A 24,693-nucleotide genomic window follows, 5' to 3' on the forward strand; every position below is an offset into this window, starting at 1 on the left:
TCCATGTCAGACAATAGCCACAGAGGGAATGTGTTCCCCAGCCCAGCATGGTTCATAGGCTTTGATTGGATTTCATGTCCATACCTCAGTCCAAGAAGGTAGGAAAGAGAGTTTCCATCCTTGGTTAGTCCAATGAACATTAAACTCAGACTTAGAGGAATTATAGTCAAATTATCTAAAAACAATCCATAAGCACTTAAAGTCCGAACTGTATTTGAACTATTGTTCCCATCCCAAAGATAAGATGGGTGTAGAAACAAATACGATAGTTGGCCAAAGTAAAGTGAACCTTTTCTATCCTATGGTAAGGCTTAAGCACAGTATGCATTTAAAGTATGAACGCATGAAATTCTCATTAGCAGATCCATGAATGAGTTGCTTCTTCATGAACAGAGATAATGCTCTTTGACTCTATTTTTACAGTAGTGTGTGTTGTCTTGTGTGGATTTAATGGCTGGACTGCGATCATTTATTTTCTCAGCTTTTGAGAATCTGTCTGTTAGTTGGGAGTCAAGAGTATGGCCAAGCTGTTGGTTGGATCTCCTAAGCTACCCCCAAAGAGCTTTACCTTCTTTTCTTGTTGCACTTCTTAGACTAAAGAAAACACGAAGTAATGGGTGAAATGCATGAATTAATATCAGCCACTGGTAATTACTCTGCACTGCATCCAGTCCATTGTTATTTTGCACACCATGTCACCTCAGTTTTGACCCTCCCAAAGGCAAATCAGTCTTGACCCTGCTCCAATGGGAACAGTCAAGACTCAACTACCAGGGCAGGTCCTCGGAGGAAAATGTGACATAAGCAACCCAGGACCAGTTTTGCCCCTTTAGGGGTCATCAGCCAGGAACAGAATGGTTCCAATAAACCAGTGTCATGGAGCCCACATCTGGGCATACCCAGAATACTGGAATTGGTTTATTTCATCAGCTTCTCTGCAGTGTTGAATATGCCATTTCAAGACTTACATTGTTCTGGGACATTTGTGGCTACGGTTCTTCACCTGTATCATTTGGCTTCTGTTCTAAGGTTTGGGCGTAAGTGCCTGCCGGATTCTGCAGCTCTTGTTTCTCAAAGGATGTCATAGTAAATTAATAAATCGATCCCCATCATTCCAGTCCGTGGACAGCACCCATAGCTTCTGCATCATTCCTCATTTCCTAGGTGATTCGAAAAATGCTCTGCCTCACATTGACGCTCCCCCTCTCTCTCGCATCAGTACCAGTTTACTGGTGTTAGAACCTCCTAGGGTTGATGCTAAATCATTCAAAAGAGCGCCCATTTCTTCCTCAGATTATGTACTTGTCGTTTTGCTGTTAATGGACCAGATCCACTTTCATGCATCTTTCGGTGCAATCCTGGACCCTGAACTCTCACTTGAATTGCGTTGTCGTGATTGCAGTAATAAAGGGTGGAGACATGGAAGGCTGCAGAGCAAGGTCAGGTAGTACCCGGTGCAGAAAATTTCTTGTCACCCTGGGCTTGACAAAATGGCAAAAATATGTGTTTAAAACACATATTTTAGTCATTTTGTCACCTCCCTCAGGGATGACACCCGGGGCGGCCCGCACCCACCGCACCCCCCTTCCTACCCCTGAGTGGAATTCAAAGATGATGTAATCACGGAGGAGCATACCGTCCAGATTATTGAGGGTGGGAGGAATGAACTGCTTGTAGAGTGCCTGTCAACGGGGCCAGTATGAATATTGGAAAAGATGAGAGTTTTGCTAATTCATTTGGGAGAAGATCAGGGCTTGGACACAATTCTGAAGCCAGCTTGGTGGAAGTTGTATTTTGTTTGCAGCAGCAGTGAAAGCTGGCGCCCTGCTGCCTGGGTTTTCCTGATAAAAGTTGAAATGATGGCGAGGTCAGTCTTAAGGTTGCATTCAGGTGATTTGCCATCCATGGCGAGCAAAGTTGCAAGTTTGTCCAGCTTCATGTCGGATAGCCCTTTTAAAGTAAGATTGCCCGATGTTTAAAAACAAGAGGATCGGCCCCAGCTGTAGGGATGCACTTGAGATCCAGTTCTGTGGGAGGGCGTGTCAGTTTTTGAGTCATTCAATGTCAATGGTGGAGGAGTCTTTCAGATGAATTTGCCTTCCAGCCGTTCTCGAGCATGCATTGATTTCAGTTGTAAATGAAATCCTGTTGTAGTGGTAAGGACCTACATCTGGTATGGTCACTTGTAAAGATTTTAGATGTGGATAAAAGCTGGTCCACCAAGAAGACATGAATTTTAGTCAATCATAAAAGTGATGTGTAGATATAATTCCATGAATGATGATTTTGTTTTGGTAGATCCATTGTGTAATTTTTAAATGCTTTAGGTATCATATAATGTTTCTGATCGAACAACAATAAAGTTGTATTTATTTGTGCACCTGGGAAGAGGAAAAGCATGCATTTAGTCATCTGTTATACTGTCAAAGCTATTCATGTTAATATGATCCAAAGAACAGGAGAGTGTCTGTGAGGACCTGAACATGACGCTAAGCATAGACAGACAGGGTCGAGTGTTACTTGCAACCAGTTCTTGTTAGTCTGCAGTTCTTTGCCCCGCCTTGTATTTCCAATGGTCCCCTGGGTCCTCCTGTGGCCGCTTCCATGACAGCACAGGCCCATCACAATGGTGCTCTGTGATTTGTTTGGGATCCAGGCAAAATGCAGAACTTACCTCCTGCTGCAAAGCCACACTACCCAGAGCGCCATGGGAGAGGTGGCCTTTTGTCTTGCTACAGGTCATGCCCTGACAGGGCTACTCAAGTTTGAGATTCCCAGCAGTAGCAGTAACACTTTGATCTCTTTCCTTGGCCTGCACAGCAGCGATCCTTCTTCCACGACCAGCGGGCAAGTGTGGCGGCCACTTGTGGCCAGCAGGCATTAATGGTTATTTCTTGTGGGACCCTCTCGAATGCTGTCCTGGTTGGAAGGATATTGGGGTCTCCTTCTACGGTTAATTCTGTACTTCAGTTCATTGGATCATTGTTTGCTGTGGGGATTGCACAGCATTGATAATGAACAATGGATATTGAATACTACAACAGTGTGCAGTATTATTGGCAAACATTGCGCTCAAACCTTTGAAACAGCACTGCATCACTGAGAGCAGCACTAAGAAAGAGCCACTGAGCAGCGTCACTTATAAAGAGGCATTGCACAGCGGCACCGAGGACAAGCATGCATCATCAGTGAGAGGTGCATTGCGGTGGAAACACCTCGGTGACAAAGAAAGATGACGTCTGAAGATTCTGTGGAGATGAATAATTCCAGCTTTGTAAAGAGCGACTTATCACCCCTAAGGGTATCCAGGCGCTGTAGGCCGTCGGGGAGATTAAGTGAGCTAATGCCCAACGTCCCGTGATGCTGAGCTGAGCTGCTGCCCGCGATCGAACCGCGAGCCCCATGCTCCAGAGTCAGCCGCTCTGGCCGCTGCGCCACACCTCTCCATGAATGATTACATAACTTTTCTGGACATCAATATCATTCTTGAATATTGTTCGTCTGAGTTGACTATTACACGAGTATTACATAACACATCTATTTAACCTAGAAAACAGTGACCATTGTTTAATCACTTCTTTCTGGATCTATCCATCCCCGCGCCCCATAAGACCCTTCCATATCACCCTTCCTACCATCTGGCTACTCCGTAACTCTGTTTCCAGCAGTCAGTGCTTGCTTTATCACTGTCTTTTGGGAACATGCTTCTTCTGAGAGACCTGGATTTATTTGCAATATCCCACATTAAAAGACTGATGTTTCTCCCAGAAAATTACATGGGGATGAGGACTAAGAGAATAAACAGACCTCTTCATAGAGACAAGACGGAGATGGAAGGGACTGAGAACCTTCTAGGATGTTTCATACATCTTGTCACTGATCAGAAGGTGAGTGTTGTGACTGTGGCAACGTTACAGAGAACATATAAGAGCCCCCAGGGTGAAATTCGGGAAAACTGAGGGATAGCACTTGTATGCCTGATATGCTGCTGCAGATTAGAGCTTGCAACATGACACCCAGATGCTAACACGTTCGATAAAATAGGTTACTGCTCTAGTTATTTCTTGGAACTCTCTATATTAGCCACGAACAATGTAGTGATGTGAGTGGTTCGTCTGTAGTAAGGTGCATCTCTGCCTCTGGCTATGATTTTCATTCTTTGATACTGTTCATCTAGAAACCAATAACAATGCTGCAGTTAGGTTTTGTGCCGGTGTATGATGTACAGTATGTTTACTCACCCGTGGGTAGGTAGTTATGCTAAAACTCTTTTTCGTCACTGTGGGGCGGGGTCAAATAATAAGTATATAGTTCAATGAAATAGGGACAGTGCAGACTGTTAAAGAAGCAACAACAATGGAGAAAACAACAAGGTGAATACTAGTACTTTAAAGTGATGGGTAAAATGGGTAAACATCCTAGAGCAGTGTGGGCTTCAGGCAGTTTCTGCCAAACTTTGACAGCAGACAAAGTACTTCTAATGTAGGTATTTCAGAGAACCTTTTGGCTGGCCACCCATTGTAGGTTTACTGCTGCATAATACAATCTACAGTCCATCATCATCGATGGGAGATTACGCTTTCAGAGGTGCTCCCGGTGTCTGTCTACGTTCTGAATCAGGGCAAACCCAGGGTCGAGCTTCTTTCCTCGAAGAACACCCTCCAAAAAAGAGACAGAACCCTTTAGGCTCATGTCATGAAGCGCCTGCCTATGACTTTCAGAGAGGGGACGATACGGACCTGTTTCCATCTCATATCTCCTCTCTCCTCTGTTTTCAGTCTACCTCCGGTCTCGATCTCCAGAATCTGCACTACCCCTTTAATGCTTTTGATATCCGGAAGTCGTCACCAGCCCATGTGACCTGGTCACATGCACCAATCAGCAATGAGCTTGGGACGGCAGAGGAGGTGAAAACGAGGCCAGCCCAGACTCCGGACGCTGAAGTGCCCTGCTGCAGGACCGGAATGGATTTGGAGCCGCCCAGGTGTCCCCTGCCTGAAGCTTCGGGAGTGGAACCCTTGCTACCACGAGGAGACACCCTGGAGGTATTTGAGGGTGACTCCGCCATCGAGACCCTATTCGCCCATGCCACCCACGTTCCCGGAGGAGCGTGGCTCCAAGAGGTACGTGATCATATTCGTGCCATTTGGGGGAAGGGTACCCGAGGTGGGAGGCCCCCTTGGAAGTGAGGGGAAGACAGTTGGGAACAGAAAAACGCTGCGAGCCGTAAGCTGTGAAGAGGTTTAAAGCGCCGCATGCGCATCACTGGTGGTGGAACGCGGCTGTTATTCCCCACACTCCCTTCCCTAATTACTTCTGTTGTACGAGTGGGACCCAGCCTTATGGTATTTTCTTTGTTTGTTTTTCTCCTCTAAAACCCGGGTAACGTGAGGATCCTAGGAGGACGTAACTGCTCCCCTGCAACTTGTCTGGACACTGAATGAAGCGGACTGCACATAGGACTGTCAAGGCGGCATATGCTGAATTCTCCCTTGAAATAAATACATGTGAAACATTACCTCTCATCCTGTCCTTTGTTCTGTGCCCAGCGCAACACGTGGTGGAGATGCCGGGGAGACTAGCTCCATAGAGTCAGTATGGGGAACCTAATCCAGCAACTGATTGCTGGACAACAGAAATTAGAATGGGCGCTGGAGACACAGATGGCGTCGGCCCAGGCAGACAGGGATATGTTTAAAGACTCCATGAGTCAACAGGTGGACTGCATCCAGAAGGTTGCAGTTGATCAACTACAGCTGACATCCCAGATCCAAACTAGACCCAATATCCAAAGCGCTGGCCTCAACATAGCCGTACAGACGGTTCTCCCTTGCAAGGACCCAGACGCCTTCCTAATGAACTTTGAGAGGGGCGCTCATACCTGCGCTTGGCCAGAAGCCAAGTGGCCTTTCTTTTTGGCCCCCCTATTACTGGGAGAAGCACAGGCCGCGTATCGGGTGGCCAATCCCTCAGGGAACACCCCTATGCAGAAATAAAGGGGGTTATCCTGAACCACCTGGGCATGGACCCTGAAGCCTATCGGGTTCACTTCAGGAAGGAGAGAGGAATGCCGGGGGACAACCCCAGGACATTGTATTTCAAGCTCAAGGCCACTGCCGATAAGTGGCTCAAACGTCACAAGCACACTAAAGAAGAGATCATGGAACTGATCTACCTGGAACAATACTTAGAGTCCTTGCCATACTCCACACAGCGGTGGCTGAAACAACACCTGCATCTAACAGTGGATCAAGCCGTAGACATGGCCACCACGCTTGCAAGGATCCAACCCCGTTCAGTAGCAGGAGAAAGCGACCAGGCTCGTTTAGCCATACCCTCACACAAACCGAGAGAAAACCACCTAAACCCTCCTCAGAACCTCACCGACCTCACTTCCGACCTGACCCCCTCACCCCGAAGGGTCCCCAGTGCTTTGAAAGCGGGGAGTGGGGCCACATTGCCCGGTTCTGCCCCCACAAAAAAACAACAGAAGAACCAATGGATGTTAGCTGCATACCACGTTCTGTCCTATATACCGAGGAGATGGGGCCATGTTTCTATGTAAGTGTGCAGGTGGAGGGGAGGAAGGTAAAAGCGTTACTGGACTCAGGGTGCTGTCAGTCGGTCATCCTTGAGTCCTTGGTAAGCCCTTCGGCTCTTTTGACAGGGGAACGTATACCCATAAGGTGCGCTCATGGGGATGTCCGCATCTACCCTGTTGTACAACTCCCCATTACTCCCTTGGATGGTAGAATCTTACATGCTAGATTAGGGGTATTGCCCAATCTCCCTGAACAACTGATCTTAGGCCTGGATAATCCTTTGTTTCTACACCTTTTTAGGGTCAACATACACCCCTCCAGACCCCAACCCCAAGAACAGCCTTCTCTCCTAACCGAAGCCCCCTGGCTCTCTGATAAAAGTTTTAAGTACAACCAAGAGCATGATCCCACCCTCCAACCCGCTTGTACTCATGCCCGTCAGTCAGCTACTTCACCCTGTCCTGTCTGTCCCTTCCTCCATATATAGAACGGCCTTCTGTACAGGACAGGTAACCCTGGGGTCTCCTCACAACTATTGGTACCCCAGGCCTTCCGGGAGCAGATCCTGTTTTTTGCACATACACACTTACTTGCAGGACACAGAGGCGCACAAAAAACCACAGACATGATATTACAACACTTTTATTGGCCAGGTATATACTCACATATCACCAAGTATTGTTAGGAGTGCGAGGTCTGACAGCGAAAGAACCCTTACAGGCCTCCTGCCGTCCCACTCCAGCCCCTCCCGATTATCGGAAAACCATTTGAACGCTTAGGGATGGACCTTATAGGCCCACTCCCTCGCACTAAGAAGGGCAGTCAGTATGCATTAGTCATAGTAGACTATGCTACTCGTTATCCCAAAGCTTTCCCCCTACGGGCCCCCACAACCACTAATATCAGTGACAAACTCCTCAAACTGTTTTCATGCTTAGGTTTCCCTAAAGAAATTCTCACAGACCAAGGGACTCCTTTTGTCTCTCGGTTGATGAACCAAATCTGTGAGCGACTTAACATCTCGCATATCAAAACCTCGGTATACCACCCGCAAACCGATGGTCTGTGTGAACGCTATAATGCCACTCTGAAACGGTCACTTAAAAAAATGCTCACGGTCGAGGATCGGGACTGAGACACGCTCCTTCCCCTTGCCCTTTTTGTGATAAGAAGCCAAACACAAACCAGTTTGGGTTGTTCACCTTTCGAGCCTCTTTACGGGAGATGCCCCCGGGATCTTCTAGAAATCACCAAAGAGGCATGGGAACAGGAGAAACAAGAGGAGACACGGTCTTTTCTTGACTATACCTTGGCCTTACGCACCCGAATACACAAATTGAGAGACTTCGCTGATGCGAACCTAGAAAAAGCCCAAAATAAACAACAGCTCTTCTACGACAAAGGAAAAAAATGGCAACACCTGAATGTGGGGGATTGGGTACTGGTGCTCCTACCATCCAGTCTGCCCAAAGTTCGATCCGAGTGGAAAGGACCCTTTCGTATCATCAAAAAGATTGGCCTGACCTCCTACCTGATACAACTCATGCCAAAAAGGTCCCAAATGTACCATATTAACCTCCTAAAAAAAATGGTTGGGTCCCATACCTCAGACTGTGCAGCTCCCTATCCCCTTGCTGGAAAAGGATACTACCCTAGATCAATTAGTAGTAAACTATGCCCTGTCCAACAGTCCAACAGAGGCCCTACACACCACCCTGTTGCCTTTTTCTTCCCTGTTTTCCGGCCTCCCTGGAAAAACAACCATGGTAGAACACTCAATCCCCACTCCTCCCGGGAAAACCGTCAAACTAAGGCCATATAGTATACCCGTAGCCCGAAGAGAAGCCATTGGAAAAGAGGTCGATAGTATGCTGGCCATGGGGGTGATAAGACCCTCCCAAAGCGAATGGTCTTCTCCTATAGTCCTAGTACCAAAACCAGACGGATCCATCTGGTTTTGCATAGACATCCTGGCTGTTAACACCATCTCTACCCTACCCATTACCCTGGGTCGACAAACTTATTGAGAAACTCGGTGACGCACACTACATAACCACCCTGGACCTTACCAAAGGGTATTGGCAGGGGCCCCTCAGAGCCCAAGACAAGGAAAAGACTGCTTTTTCCACTCCTACAGGTCTCTATGAGTTTACAGTCTTACCCTTTGGTCTCCACGGGGCACCTGCAACGTTCCAAAGACTCATGAACAAGGTGCTCTCGGAACATCAAGGGTATTTGTCCGCATATCTGGACGACATCGTCATCTATAGTCCTACATGGGACCTACATCTAGATCACTGTCAACAGGTGTTTCAGGCACTGAAGCAGGCAGGCCTTCACATCAATGCCAAGAAGTCCCGGGTTTGGTTCCAAAAAGTTAGATATCTGGGCTATCTACTTGTAAATGGGGGCAATGAGCCGCAACAAGAAAACATTAAGGCTATCATAAACACCCCCTTCCCATCCACCAAGAAAGAAGTCAGGGCCTTCCTCGGGTTACTAGGTTACTACAGGAGATTCATCCCCAGATATTCAGACATAGCAAGCCCCTTGACAGACCTCCTTAAGAACCAAGTGAAGACCAGAGAGCTCCTGAATCTACCCCCTTAGGCCATACAAGCATTCTAGGACTTGAAAACTGCCATCGCCTCCAGTCCCATACTGAGATACCCTTACTTTTCCAAACAGTTCATCCTCCAAACTGACGTCTCTGAGAACTGCCTTGGAGCCGTGTTATCCCAAGCATCAGAAGAGGGTATTGACCATCTGGTGCTGTTTATCAGCCGTAAGCTGTTTCCCCGAGAACAACAGTACCCAGTAATGGAAAAGGAATGTCTTGCCATCAAGGGGGCCGTGGACAAGCTCCGTTATTATCTGGGTGGCTATCATTTTCTCTTGTACACGGACCACGCTCCTTTGCTCTGGATGAGCCATAATAAGGGTAACAACCCCCTGGTCCTGCGATGGTTCCTCCCTTTGCAGCCCTTTTCCTTCGATGTCAGGCACCGCAGGGGTGTTGACAACGGGAATGCGGACTTCCTCTCCCGTGTTCCCCTGTTACCGAGCGGGAACGATCTGGGGTGAGGGTGGGTCTCGAAGCACCTGCCTATGATATTCACAGAGGAGATGATACAGACCTGTTTCCCTTTCATATCTCCTCTATTTTCAGTCTACCCCCGGTCTCGATCTCCAGAATCTGCACTACCCCTTTAATGCTGGGGATATCCGGGATTCGTCACCAGCCCATGTGACCTGGTCACATGCACCAATCAGCAATGAGTTTGGGACGGCAGAGGAGGTGAAAACGAGGCCAGCCCAGACTAAGGATGCCGAAGAGCCCCGCTGCAGGACCGGAATAGATTTGGAGCCGCCTGAAGCCTCATGAGTGGAACCCTTGCTGCCACGAGGAGACACCCTGGAGGTATCGGAGGGTAACTCCGCCATCGTAGAGAGGGAGCCGGACCCTATACGGCACTGCGCCCACGCCAGCCACGTTCCCGGAGGAGCGTGGCTCCAAGAGGTACGTGATTGTATCTGTACTGTTTGGGGGAAGGGTACCCGAGGTGGGAGGACCCCTCGGAAGAATGGGGAGGAGAGAAGGGAACAAAAAAATGCTGCGAGCCGTAAGCTGTGCAGAGGTTAAAGCGCCGCACGCGCATCACTGGTGGTGGAACGCGGGTGTTATTCCCCACACTCCCTTCCATGATTACTTCTGTTGTACGAGTGGGACCCAGCCTTATGGTATTTTCTTTGTTTGTTTTTCTCCTCTAAAACCCAGGAAACATGAGGATTTTAGGAGGACGTAACTGCTCCCCTGCAACTTGTCTGGACACTGACTGAAGCGGACTGCACATAGGACTGTCAAGGCTGCATATGTTGAATTCTCTCTTGAAATAAATACATGTGAAACATTACCTCTCATCCCGTCCTTTGTTCTGTGCCCAGTGCAACAGCTCATCATTACTCTTTCTGCATTGCCATCTACAGTGTCCGGTGGAGTATACCTGGACCCCTAAATAGCAACCATTGTCATCCTCCCATCAGAGGTTATGCTTACTGACCGTCATGACAGGACTCTAGAGATCAGGTATATCAGGAGACACAAAGAACTAGACCAATTTGCTTGTAATTCCGATACTTCTCCGGCAGCATTCATGGCATTCAATGCTGAGGCCAGATCTACTGTCTCTTACACATAAAGCAGTATCTCATTCTCATATAACAATATAATACGAGTTGTGTCATTTACATGGATACCCTTATCCTTGTCATCGTTTTGCATGATATTGGCTACAGGCTACAATGCCAGGGTAAATACCAAGGGTGAGAGGATCGAGGTATAGCTCATGGAGTGTTCTCCAGGATATGAAACAGTCGTCTGATAATCGAGGATGTCTTAGTCCTGGAAGAAGTGTGTTTTAATCAGGGTGAATAACTGTTGGCAAGAGAACCTCTGATTTGATTTGTTAAAACTTTGGTGAGGATCTTGTGGTCGATGTTAAGGATTGACAATAGCCAATACAATGTTCTATCCCGTCTAGGTTTTGTCAGCAGAACCATCTGTGCTTCTTTGGTTAAAGCAGGCAAAACTTATTTCTCTAATGCAGCCATGTACACATCTGCCAGTCTTGGAGCTAGTGTTAGAATAAAAATGTCTTAGCTGTGTTACTTGTATATTGTTCTGCGTAAGTTAGCATTCGTGGCACCATTTTATGTTTGGCCGCCATTTTGACCCATGATCGAAACTCATCTATCTCTCTGCAAGAAGCAGCTTTGGTAGTTTTTGTTTTCTCCAAGGTTGGGCCTTGCTGTACTAATGAATACACTGTTCTTATTAGCACATACCTTTCCCACTAGATAGAGGCCTGCTCCCACTAGTCCAGCGGTGAGCATGGGCAGAACTACATTGGCATAGAGATAGTGTGTGCCCGGTCTCAGGATCAAACCTTTTCCTTCTGTACCTTCTTTGTGTAGCTTCCTCCATCTGGAAATTTCCAGTCTGGGCATGCCTTCATTGGTTCTGAATCATACATAATGTATCACCATGTTTGCTGATGTCAGTCCCTCTGCAGCAATCCACAGAGACTGGGCAGACTGGGCTCTGCTCAAGTGTATCTTATCAAATATACTTGGTTTGTATTCTCTATTGTATGACCGACTCTTCAATTGTATGGAAGGCTGAGAGGTGGTCGCAAGTTACCCGGGTGACCCCAATCGGGTCACTTCCTTCAGTTGGCGCCCGAACAGGGACTCCATCGGGCAAGTGGCCCATCCCCTCCTAAGGACAGGTGGGGAGATCGAGGCCGCCGTCAGGTCAAATGGACGGATCAGGGATCCCTGCACAAGAGAGTTCCTGAACTCGCAGCTGCCCCTTCTGTCCCACCAGACGGTGCCTCGATCAGCGGTCTTCTCGACTGGGGTCCTGAACGGCGACACCCTTGGATCTGACCGTTTGGTCCAAAGAGTCGGCAGTGGAGAATAAATTTGATTGACCTGTGTGCCCCAGGTGAGTGTGTTTTGGTTCTTTGTGGATATGGTACCATTTTGGTTTGTATTTGGCACGGTCTGAGGACCGATTATGGTATAAAGTGTTTGCGAACACTTTGCCAGGCAACATAACAAATTTGGTTCACTTTTGAAAATCCCTGGAAATAGCCGATTCCTGGTTTCTTGTTGTCGTTGTTGCTCTGCAGATGCTTGATTGGAAGAAAGTCAGCCAGCGCCTCCGGAAGGCACTCTGAAGTTTGATATGTATGTGAAGCATGGCCTTGGCCCTATTATGTTTAGTACACTATGACACAAATATACAAGGGACAAATGCCGAGTTGCAGTGGCCATTGATAGGCACTTTTGATGAACAAAAAATGTTTTTTTCCAGGAGAAGTTGTTTGCAAGAAGAAGTAGGCAGTCTATGTTTGATTCTCTTCGAACATGGCAAAAGGAGGCTAAACAGAGGCGAATGAAAGCAGAGAAAGAGGCCTGGAAGGGGAGAATGCAAACATTGACTCGAAGAGCTGTAGCACATGATAGAGAGAAACAAGAGACAGGTATTGAACGTGAAGATAGGAGGTTTTGATTGAATATTGATAAATCTTATGTGACCCAAGAAGAAAATGATATGTTTGTGGAACAATTGTTAGATACTCGACCCCCACCTCCATATGCCCCGCAGAGGATGTATCCTGCTCTTCCCTCACAGCCCCAGCTACCTGGTTCTTCTGTCTCTGCTGTTTCTGCTTCTGTTACTGTTGATCGGACTGCCTTGACCACGGCACCTCCTGTCCTTTCTTTGTCCTCACCGTCTGTGGCAACTATGTCTATTAGTACTCTTGCAACACCTATTGCTTCGGCGTCCCTTTCGCCAGCTCTAACACCTGCGACGAAGCCGGCAGCAACGTTAGTGCCTGCTACTCTGTTGCTTCTCCCACTGTGTTCTTCCATCCCCTGACATTACAGAGTAGTGGGACACTAGTACATGGATTTGAGAATAGAGACTGGACAAGTTTAAAGAGCAAATGGGTCCGTATGTGCGATCGGAGATGGGAAATGCAGAGAAAAATGTAGTGGCTAATCAGGCTGCACAGTGGGCCCAAAACCCAATGTATGGTACGGAAGATTTGTGGAGTGTGATGAAAAATTATGAGCCTTTTGTACAACAGCATGCCCTTAAGCATACGTCTGCTACCTTGATCGGTCTTTGGGAGCAGTGCTTCAATGATGCAGCACCGGAGATTCTATATGATATTAAGGATGATGTATATGTTACTGATATGGCGCCTGGTCAAGTTTTTGGTAATGTTGCGACGTTGGTTGCTTATCGGGGTAGACTGCTTGAGAAGATTCCCACCCCGGTATCTCAGTTTCCAATGCAGGAGGTTCATCCTATCTATCACCCTGAAATACCAGAGCTAAGGGATCAGCACAATGTTGTCACTAGACCAGGGGCAGCGGCCCGTTTCCAAGAACAATGGGTTTATACTCCATGGAAAAGGAGTGAAGTCTTGTCTTTTAAGACTCAGTTACCTGATCCTAGGAAGAATACAACTGCTTATTATAAAGAATTGACTGAAGCTGCCTCTTCAGCAGTGATGACACTTGCTGATATTGAGACATTTTTTGGCTTACTAGTTTCGGTTGATATTTGGAGACAAGTACACACTCAAGATCATGCTGCAGAATTGGGTGGTACCTGGGATCAAATTAAAGTATGTGATCAGGAACGGAAGCCAGGTGATAAGCCTAGACCAGAGATACTTGCTTTGCCCGGCCTATCATTACGTATATGCATTCTTTTATCCCTCCGAGAAAAGTTGATTTGGACAAGTTATCGGCTTGTCGTCAGAAGAAAGATGAGAGTGTGTCTGCTTTTTCACTCAGATTTAGGATGTGTTTCTAGATTATAGTGGACAGGATTTGTCGATCGAAGGTGGTGTTCGATTGTTTGTTAATAGATTTGTTTCCAATTTGCTTTCTGAGATTGCGACCCGATTGCAAGCTTCCGAGAGCACCTGGTCCAAATCTTCCCCTTCTGTTATTGTGAATATGGCGTAGTATTATGAACATAGGGAAAATGAGGATAAGGAGAGGACGGAGAAAAACCACAAGGATTTAAAGATGAAGGTGTTGTTGCAGCAGGCTTCTAGGGGGAACGGTAGAGGACGTGGTGGTTTGGCCAGACAGCTTCCACGCACTAGCAGGCCACCAAATACCACGCCTTTAGGGCTGAATCAGTGTGCATATTGTAAAGAGGAGGGACACTGGCATAGCGAGTGTCCCGTGATTTTGCAGAAGGTGGCAGTCTTGAGAGGATGAAGTTCTCGTGTACGGGGTCGTGGAGCTGGAGGTCCGGACAGGGCTCAGAATAATGAGGCCTCACAGGGTCGTGCTGATCAAAATTACTTTGATGACCCTCGGAGGGGACAGCATTATCATGATGATTATGACACAGATGAGGTGACATAGATGTCTTACAGCTAGGACAGCCAGGGACAGAGTGAGGTACCAGTTCTGATACCTGTAGATCAACATGGTTCATATGTTAGTGCGGATGTGCATGGCTGGGCTAAGGAGGTTTTGGTGGATACAGGTGCAATGAACAGTTCTATTTCTCTTTCCTTGGTCCCTGGGGCAGCTCTGTCTGGCCATAATAATGTTTCAGTAGGTTTTTCTGGTGTACCGGTTGTGAGCCCCATTTCAAAACCCCTTGTGTTGACTAATGGTCCTTTCACTGTGGTTCACCATTCTTCTTGACGTCCAATTGTGGAGAAAATCTGATGGGTTTGGACTTGTTGAAGAAATTGCATGGTACAATTTACTGCTCCCCGGCGGGTGTTTACATGACAATGGGCCCGGATGTAGTGCGCGCTACGCAATGCCTGTCCAAAGATGCGCCTCTTCCTGCAGAGTTTAAAGATGTACTGCCCACTCTCTGGGCGACAGGTGACACAGATGTGGGACTGTTACAGATATCGCCGGTTTCGATCCAAGTTAAAGACAATGCTATTTTACCTCGTATCCCTCAGTATAAAATAAAGCAGGCAGGTGAGCGAGCGTTATTGCAAATTGTACAGGACTTGATTGAGAAAGGAGTGGTCGAGGAGATGACTGCTAATATTTGTAATAGGCCTATACTTCCCATTCTCAAATGGAAACCTTCGGGTTCCTCTGATGATCATGCAAACGTTTGTCGCTTTGTGATTGACTTGCGTGAAGTTAATAAAATAGTGATTCCCCAGTTTCTGGTGGTTCCTGACATTACCACTCTTTTGACAATGATTCCTTTTCTGCCACATTCTTTTCTTTCATTGATTTGAAAAACGCGTTCTTCAGTATTCCCATTCATCTTGATAGCAGGTATCTGTTTGGGTTCACCCTAGCTGGTAGAAGCTTTAGATTCTGTCACACTCCTCAAGGCTATACAGAGAGTCCGAGTATCTATAGTCAGACATTGAAAGGTCAGCTGGATTCCTTGTCGCTTCCTGGAGGTAATGTATTGCTTCAGTATGTCGATGAGTTGCTCATCGCCTGGGATACAGAACAAGGTTGCAGAGACGGTACAGTTAAATTGTTGTTGCATTTAGCTCAGCATGGCCATTAAGTATCCCTTTCCAAATTTCAGTATTGTCGACAGGAGGTCACCTACTTAGGTCACCTACTGTCGAAGGAGGGTAGGAGATTGACCCCTGAGCGCATCAGTACTATTGTTAAAATGACCGTTCCGCAAACTCAGAAAGATGTGCACACTTTGATAGGTATCACTTCCTATTACAGGCAGTGGATACCTAGCTATTCGCTGTTCATCAAGCCACTGCTTGCTCTAACATTAAAAGATGTGCATGAACCCATGCCCTGGACGCCTGAATGTCAGCAGTCTTTTGAGCAATTGAAAATTGCGCTTTGTTCGGCTCCAGTACTCGGCACCCCTGACTATATTAAACAGTTTGTGTTGTATGTCCATGAGATGGCTGGTTGCGCTCTTTCTGTTTTAACACAAAAATTTGGAGATAAGCAACGGTTGTGTGCTTACTTCTCTGCTGTGCCTGATCCAGTCGCACAAGCCCTCCCAAGCTGTCTAAGAGCGGTCGCGGCAGTGGCTGTCTCGATAAGGCAATCAGCTGGACTCGTACTTGATACTGACCTCACAGTCATGGTACCCCATGCTGGGGGATACACTTTTGAATAAGACAAAGACACAGCACCTCAAAAGTGCACGTCTAACAGGTTATGAATTAACGCTGTTTACCAAACATATTACGATCAAACGATGTGCCACTCTGAAACCAGCCACGTTACTACCCCTCCCTTCTGAGAATGAGGAGATTGACATACATGATTCTATCTTCTGAACCGAAGAAGAGACGAAAGGACAGGTAGACTTGACTGATGTTCCCTTATCTGACCCTCAAGGGGAACTATATGTCGGTGGCTCTTACTTTAAATTACCAGATGGCACTACAACTGCTGCATATGCTATTACTATGCTGTGTACGGTAGTTGAGACATCACAAGTTCCCTATCAGTTGGCCCAAGCTGCAGAGCTCGTTGCGCTAATATGAGCCTACAAACTGAGTGAGGGACTGGTGGTTAACATTTATACTGACAGCCAGTACGCCTTTGGAGTCGCCCAGAATTTCGGGCAACTCTGGGCAGAGGGAGGGTTCCTTACTTTGCATGGTACAAAGATCCAGCAAGGTCATCCTTTATATAGGCATCTGTCTGCTTTGACACTCCCTAAGAAATTGGCAATAGTCAATCAATCAATCAAATAATTTGTAAAGCGCACTACATACCCGCAAGGGTTTCAAGGCGCTGAGGGTGGGGGGGGCTGCTGTTGCTACTGGTCGAACAGCCAGGTCTTGAGTTGTCTCCTGAAGGTTAGAAGGTCTTCGGTTTGTAGTAGGATGAGGGGGAGGGTGTTCCAGGTCTTGGCGGCGCGGTGGGAGAAGGATTTGCCTCCGGCTGTGGTTCTACGGATGCGGAGCGGAGTTTCCTGTTGGGTACGTAGAAGGAGAGTCGACTGTTGAGATAGGCTGGGGCGGTCTTGTGGAGTACCTTGTGTGCGTGGATCAGGAGCTTGAAGGAGATTCTTTTGTCGACAGGGAGCCAGTGCAGGTTCCTCAGGTGGGGGGTGATGTGGTCGCGGCGCGGGACGTCGAGGATTAGGCATGCAGAGGCATTCTGGATTCTTTGCAGTCTGTTGATGAGCTTGGTCGGAGCTCCGGCATAGAGGGCGTTTCCGTAGTCAAGTCTGCTGCTGACTAGGGCCTGGGTGACTGTTTTCCTTGTGTCTGTTGGGATCCATCTGTAGATCTTGCGGAGCATACGGAGGGTGTTGAAGCAGGTGGAGGAGACAGCGTTGACTTGTTTGGTCATGGTGAGTTTCGAGTCGAGGATGACTCCCAGGTTGCGTGCGTGGGTGGTGGGTGCAGGGGGTGTCCCAAGCGATGCGGGCCACCAGGAGTCATCCCATGCTGAGGGGTTGGGCCCGAGGATGAGGATCTCCGTCTTGTCTGTGTTCAGCTTAAGGCGGCTATCCTCCATCCAGTCGGCGATGGCCTTCATTCCCTGGTGGAGGTTGGATTTGGCGGTGAGGGGGTCTTTGGTGAGGGAGAGGATCAGTTGCATGTCGTCGGCGTAGGAGATTATGTTGAGATCGTGATGTCGGGCGATGCGTGCGAGAGGCACCATGTAGACGTTGAACAGCGTCGGGCTGAGGGAGGATCCCTGCGGTACGCCGCAGATGATCTCGGAGGCTTCGGATCCGAATGGGGGGAGACGGACTCTCTGGGTTCTGCCGGAGAGGAAGGAGGAGGTCCAGTCCAGGGCCTTGTCTCGGATCCCTACGTCGTGGAGTCGTGTGCATAGTGTGCGGTGGCAGACGGTGTCGAAGGCGGCGGAGAGGTCCAGAAGGATGAGGGCCGCCGTCTCGCCGTTGTCCAGTAGGATCCTGATGTCGTCTGTGGCGGCGCTGAGGGCAGTCTCGGTGCTGTGGTTGCTGCGGAATCCTGACTGTGAGGGGTCCAGAATGCAGTTGTCTTCGAGGTGGCGGGTGAGCTGGATGTTGACTATTTTCTCGATGACTTTAGCTGGGAAAAGAAGCAGGTAGATGGGCCGGAGGTTTTTCAGTTCGCTCGGGTCCGCCTTGGGTTTCTGCAGTAGGGCGTTGATCTCGGCGTGTTTCCAGCTTTCAGGGAAGGTCGCGGTCTCGAAGGAGAGGTTGATGATGTTGCGTAGGTGGGGTGCGATGGAGCTGCCGGCTTTGTTGAAGATGTGGTGTGGAAAAGGGTCAGACGGCGAGCCGGAGTGGATTGTGCCCATGGTCTTGATTGTGTCTTCGATGCTCATGTTGGCCCAGGTTGTCAGGGGGTCGTAGTCGGTGGGGTGTGGTGGTTCCGGCGTGTTGGGGCCTGTTAGGGTCATCCGGGGTTTGAAGCTATCATGGATATTGGCGATCTTGCGGTGGAAGAAGGTGGCGAGGGAGTCGCACAGGGCTTGCGACGGCAGGATGTCGTTGGCGTTGGAGCTGGGGTTGGATTGTTCCTTCACGACGAATAGTAAAGTGTAGCACCCATTGAAAAGTTACTGAAGATGTAGGTAAAGGGAACGCTTTTGCAGATCAGACAGCTAAGGAAACAGCCTGGACTAGGATAAAAAGAATGTTTGTAGCAGGTCCCGCGAGGTGGGTGCCCGAGGTCACCATGTATGAGGATATACTTGAAAATGTGAAGGAGCTACAAAGCGAGGCCACAGTAGAGGAATTAGAAATGTGTCAAGAAAGTACAGCACAGTTAAATGATGAGGGATGTTGGATTGATAAATCAGGAAAGCAGAGATGGATGTTGCCGGATGCATATGTTCTTCCTGTAGTCACAACGGCCCATTGCCCAGTCCAGATCAGTGCTAAGGGTATTTGCAAGGTGTTAAACCCTGTGTGGCAGAACAACCACATTTCCAAAACGGCCGCACACTTAGTGAAGTACTGCATGGTGTGCATGATGCCTAATCCTGGAAAGGGTAGCCCTACACCACCCGGTAATTTTGCACCATCTACTTTCCCCTTTGAGGTCCTTCAGTTACATTGTATTGAATTGGACAGGGTCAATAAATTGAAGCATGTGTTGCTGGTTGTCTGTGCCTCAGTAAATGGGTTGAGGCTTACCCCACTAAAGACAATACAGCTGTTACGACTGCAAAGGTACTCCTGATGGAGTTCTTTCCTCATTTCGGGTTGCCCCGTTTGATCTGGAGTGATAACGGAAGTCATATTAATGCTAAGATCATTCAGTTAATTTGTGACGGTTTGCACATGAAACAGAAGTTTCATGCTGCAAACCACCCGCAGTCAGCAGTTTTGGTTGAGAAGTACAATGGTACTCACAAACCTTGGCAAAGATTCAGGAGATAACAGGATTACAGTGGCCAGATGCTTTACCATTAGCTCTTTTGTCAACAAGAACAACAGCACACTCCAGAACAGGATTGTCACCATACAAGTTCGTGTTTGGATGCCCGGCAAATGTCAGGGGCGTCCCGCGTCCCCGTAGGTTCTCAGATATTGAATAACCATTGTTAATAGACTACCTGTAGGAGAGTAGGATCTGCCTCTTATGTTGCCCCCACTTTATTTCTGATGTTTACACTGGTTTCTGGCTATAGTCTGGCTGCTAATCAGGGCCCCAGCCTCTCTGTTCTCTCTAAACAACATGGAGTGCATATTAGGTGCACTAGTGATTGGATACTGTGGTGCCTTATGAGTCCCTAGTATATGGTACCTTAGGTACCAAGGGCATAGGTACTTCACAGGCCTACCAGGGGCTGAAGCATGTATTATGCCACCCCTGGGAAGCAGACGAAATCGGACACCACAGGCCTGCTACTGCAGCCTGGGTGAGGTAGTGCTAGCACTCCTCACTGAGATATAGGTTCACTATAGCTCTCCTGCACACACATTTAAACCTATCAGTCACCCCTAAGGCAGGCCCTATCAATCCTGAGGGCAGGGTGCTTGGTTTCCATGTGAGGGGGTGCCTCTGCCTGAGCAGGGCCCCTCTGCAGCTCTCAAAGTCCATTCTCGGGGGCTGTTTGTGAATGCGGTCAAACCATATACTTTTAAGTGCATTATAACCTCGCGGTAAATGCTAACTTTGTAATGGCTGCATCAAAACATGTTGTGTTTGGTGTCAAACGCTTTGGAATCATACCCCCACACCAGTAACTGGTGTGAGAGTATGATCCCACCCTTCTAGAGGGATAGACATGTACCTCCTGTGGAAACACGTAGAATCCTGAAGTCACAGACACTGGGCTTCCCTCCTGCTGATGACCGAAACTCGCAGTGGAGGAGGCCCAACAATAGGTATCCTATCACAGGGAGGTGTGACCACCTCCCAGACAGGGTTTAGTGTATTGGGGCTGGGTGGGTGCACTCCTAGAGTGCTTTGAAGTCCTGCACTGGGGGAGCAGTAGGCTCCTCTGTGCATACACCAGTTCAAACCGGCTCAGGGGCTACCTGCCCCTGCTCTGGCGCAAAACTGGACAAAGGTAAGTGGGTGTAGCCACCCACTCCCCTGACCCTCCAATAGGTGGGGTCATAGAGCTAGTCCCTCCCTTCCTTTCAGTATAAGTTAGGGAAACCTTGCCATTGCAAACTAGATACCCCTGGACGATGCTCTGAAAACGAATCCCAGACCTTCGACGTTCCACTACCTCTGGAAGACGGATGAATCTCCCTTGGAGTCAAGGAGTGACTCACCTGCTTGGCAGGCACCAAAAACTGCAATCAATGGCCGCAAACTCCATCGCTCCCGCCGGAGCCCGAAGTCCCTGCAGCCAAGGAAGAGGTTTTCCTGACTTCTCCAAGGCCATCATGAGTCCCCAGCGACGCTGAGGCAAGTGGACCCCACGAGTGACGAGGAACCGCAATCCCTGGGTACCGTGCACTATTTTCGAGTGCAACCCCTTCACAACATTCTACAAACCTGTGCAAGCCTCTAGCAGGAATCCCTTCGAAGATCAGAGGCCTACCCCGTTCCGAGTGACCGTGGGCCCCTGTTGAGTGGATCCTCCTGAGGCATCTTTGCGATCCCTTGCCGGTTGGCTTGTGGGTCCCCTGAAGACTTTTCTGCAGTTCCAAAGGGCTCCCCTGGTTGCTCCAGGCCTGCCCTAACTTACCCTCGCTGGGTGAGTCCCTCAGAACTTGCTGGTCTGCACCGCTGATTTTTTGTCCTTTCCACAAGACTTGCTGTTACCAAGGCTTGTTGGCTCCAATCTGGTCACTGACACCGCAGTAAGCTGCAGACTTTGTGGGACACGCCGAATCCAGCTCCTGGTCATCATCAACGCCTCCTGGACCTCATGGCTGAAGAGCCAAGACACCCATGGATCACCTGAAATCACCCGATGACTGTGGGCATCCATCTTCCTTGCCCCGGGTCACTGCCAAGTGACTTTGAACACTGTCCCCTCTGTTTCCAGGTCTTCCTTCTTCAGAATCCAGCCTTGGATTCCACCGGACACTTCTCCTGTCTTCACAAGCAGCATGTCTTCATTGGCTCCCATTGAAAACGACGCCGCGACCCGACACCAAAAGACACCTATGCACCCGGCTTCCCTGGGTGAGGTAACTCCAGCACTGCAGTGCTCCTGTGGGTGTTGGCTCTAGAACTACTTACCCTGTAAGTGACTTGCTTGTAGACTCTCCCGAAGTATCCTTAAACTCTTAATTTCCAATCACGACTTCCTCCATTGAAGTCAATAGGGATTCGCGGCTGTGTTCTCACACTGCATGTGTCTCCCGTGGGTCCTTTACTTACCTGCCTTGGGTGGTTTCGTGAGGCCCCAGCGCTTCTGAAGGCCCTAGGCCTTGTCCCTTTGCAAGTCGTTATTCTTAAGTCTCTTTTTTAGTATATGGTCTGGTACGCCCCTAGGGCCCCAGCCATATTTGTGCTTAACTTATTGTGAAACATTGATTGTGCATATGTTCCTGCCTTCTAATCTCATAAAGAGATTAGTAGAGAGTTGTTTAGTAATAAATACATATATATTTGATATATATACCTGTGTGGTGTCCTTTCATTTAGTAATTCAAGAGATTATAAGGTAAAACAAGCTGCTTTACATTCCTCTAAAGACTTAGCCTGAAGGCTGCTCTCCACAGCTACCACTAGGATAGCTTTCTTTAAAGGTTGTCTTAAACCTACTTCCATAAGAGTCGAATTGTACTGGTGCAAGGTGTCCACTTTAACTAGTGAACAGCATATACCAGGCCAACTTCTCACACTACCTGTGCCAGTTAACTGAAAATTTGCGTTCTATTCACCAACAGGTCTGAGACACTCTGCCAGATATACCAAAGTGGCCCAGACACAACATCCAGCCTGGTGATTGGATCGTTGTGCGCAATTTTCAGTTGAAAAAGGGTTTGGAGCCACGCTGGAAAGGGCACGAACAGGTCCTTCTAGCTACACGTACAGCGATTAAGGTCGCTGGCTGAAAGAATTGGATCCATGGTACTCATTGCAAAAGAGTGCCTCTGCCCTTGCCCTATAACCAATGGGTGAGGAATGACATTGGGGACGCTGAGTGTGAGAAGGTGCCTCTAAGCTCACTAAGACCCAAACGGATGCAGAAAATGATGAACTGCTGAATGCAGAGGTCCCCCTGGAGATTCGAGCTGTTAAGGTTTGTTGACCCCTCTGTGCCTGGGGTCACCAGGTACAATTTGCGCCCTAAACTGAAGAGCAGTGCACCGAAGGAGAAGTCAGATTAGCCAGGGATGGACTGTGTAAGTCAGGGTGTACTTTGCTATAGTACCAACGGAGTTAGTTTATGGTGATGTGAGATTGGTGCACTGTTCTGACATTGGACAGGATAGATCGAACGTGCTCCCTTGAAGGGGGGTACATTATCCTGATCAACGTGGGATTCATTGTGAGCTTAGGACTGAGCATGCACCACCGCCAGTGCTCAAGAACGCCAGCGTTGATGAACAATAGGAGCCTGTACCAGTGAGGCTCTGACGGACACTGGGAACACTTACCTTTACTATTAGTTTTATTGCATTCCTTTCCTTGCTTCATAATGCATTCGTTTTGTCAGCCTATGGATGAGGAGGAACAACCATTTGCACCCACGCGTTTAGCACAGGATTGGACAACAAAGAGTAAAATAGTTTGCATATTACTTGTTGTGATTACGCTAATAACAATACTTGGAATATCCTGGTTCCTAGAGGAGAAATATCCTGTACATTCCTTGGTTGGTACAACGCCCACTCCCCCTGAGCACGTTGTTTGTCACTTTGTCTCCACACAAAGCAGCGCATTGGTTGTCCTTCACCAATAAGGTTTTTATACAAATGTTGCATCAAGCTCATAATGTCTCCAATACAACTAATTGTTTGGTTTGTGGGTTGTCCCTTCAGTCACTCATAAGAGCGACAATTTGTTGTCACTGCCATTGTCATATATCGGCAGCTGCGAGGGTTGGTTTCAATTGTTTCGACTGGTATACTTCAAATTTCAACTTTCTGCTTTAGATATGACGTCAAATAATTCTCACACTGCGATTGAATATATACGCTTCTTTCAAGGGTTTACCCCCATGGGACCGGCAGGACAAGGGACTCTAGGGATAATGTCCTCAAAGTCTTGTTTGAACACGTACCATAAAGTAAAGAACAACACGTGGTTTAGAATGGAATTGACTGATTTCCAATGGTTTAACACTTCTGATTGCTTCCAATTCTTCTGGAGTCGAAATCTTACTGAAGAAAAGCCGATACCTGTGTCAGTGGTTAATACGACAGCTCGTTTTTGTGTCCAGGTGACAGGGAAGATAAAGGTGGGTGAGAGTAAGTGTAATTTCACATACAAATTGAATAAGACAATAGTCCGCCTTTGATTCTGCCTGATAATGTCTATTTCGTTTGTGGGTCACAAGCTCACGTGTGGCTCCCGAGGGGATGGTCAGATAAATGCTATCTCTCTTTCCTTCTTCCCCCTGTATATGTTGCTCTGTCTAACTATCACCAAATTCACCAATTGCAACGTAGAAGTCCATCCCAGTCCAGAGTCAAGAGGATTGTTGATACGAAAGATATAGATCAGACTGAGACTACTGCACAGCAATTTGGGGATGCTTTGAAGGGCCTACTACCTTATTGGGGTCCTATGGCTATTAGCTTCCAAATTCGCCAGCCAACAAGAGTTGTTGAAGGGGTTAGCAATATAACTGCGGGGATAATGACAAATATCACTGCTGAGCTCCAGGCTACGAGATTAGTCACTTTGCAGAACAGGATGGTGTTAGATGCCATCCTTGCAGATCGGGGAGGGGCCTATCGCGTCATTGGCAGCAGCTGTTGTGTTTACATACCTGAAAACGCTCCCAATGTCTATTTGCCAAACAGAAATTACATAGGCTATCAGCTGAGATGCACCAAAAAACAGGTACTTGGACTCTGTCGGGGTGGTTTTGGAATACGCTAACAACATGGGGTTGGATGATCCTCATCTGTTTGGTTGTGGTTGCTAGTATTATTTTTACATGTTGCCTCTATATACACTGTCTCCCGGCTTGTTGCACCTATTGTGTGAATGTTCTCACCCCTTAACAGAAAATATCAGTTCATGATCCTAGTGCTGCGATTATG

At 48.0% G+C, this 24,693-nt stretch overlaps 1 long non-coding RNA gene across 1 annotated transcript; it reads left to right on the top strand.

Moving 5' to 3' along the window:
• Positions 1-4,897: 4,897 nt before the first annotated feature.
• LOC146801789 (uncharacterized) lies at positions 4,898-10,415 on the top strand. Its single transcript, XR_014968071.1, has 3 exons — positions 4,898-5,123; positions 9,712-10,062; positions 10,321-10,415. It is a non-coding gene; the product is annotated as an uncharacterized LOC146801789 (long non-coding RNA).
• Positions 10,416-24,693: the final 14,278 nt, after the last annotated feature.

This window comes from Triturus cristatus, chromosome 8, assembly GCF_964204655.1.
Source record: "Triturus cristatus chromosome 8, aTriCri1.1, whole genome shotgun sequence".
NCBI classification, from domain to species: domain Eukaryota; kingdom Metazoa; phylum Chordata; class Amphibia; order Caudata; family Salamandridae; genus Triturus; species Triturus cristatus.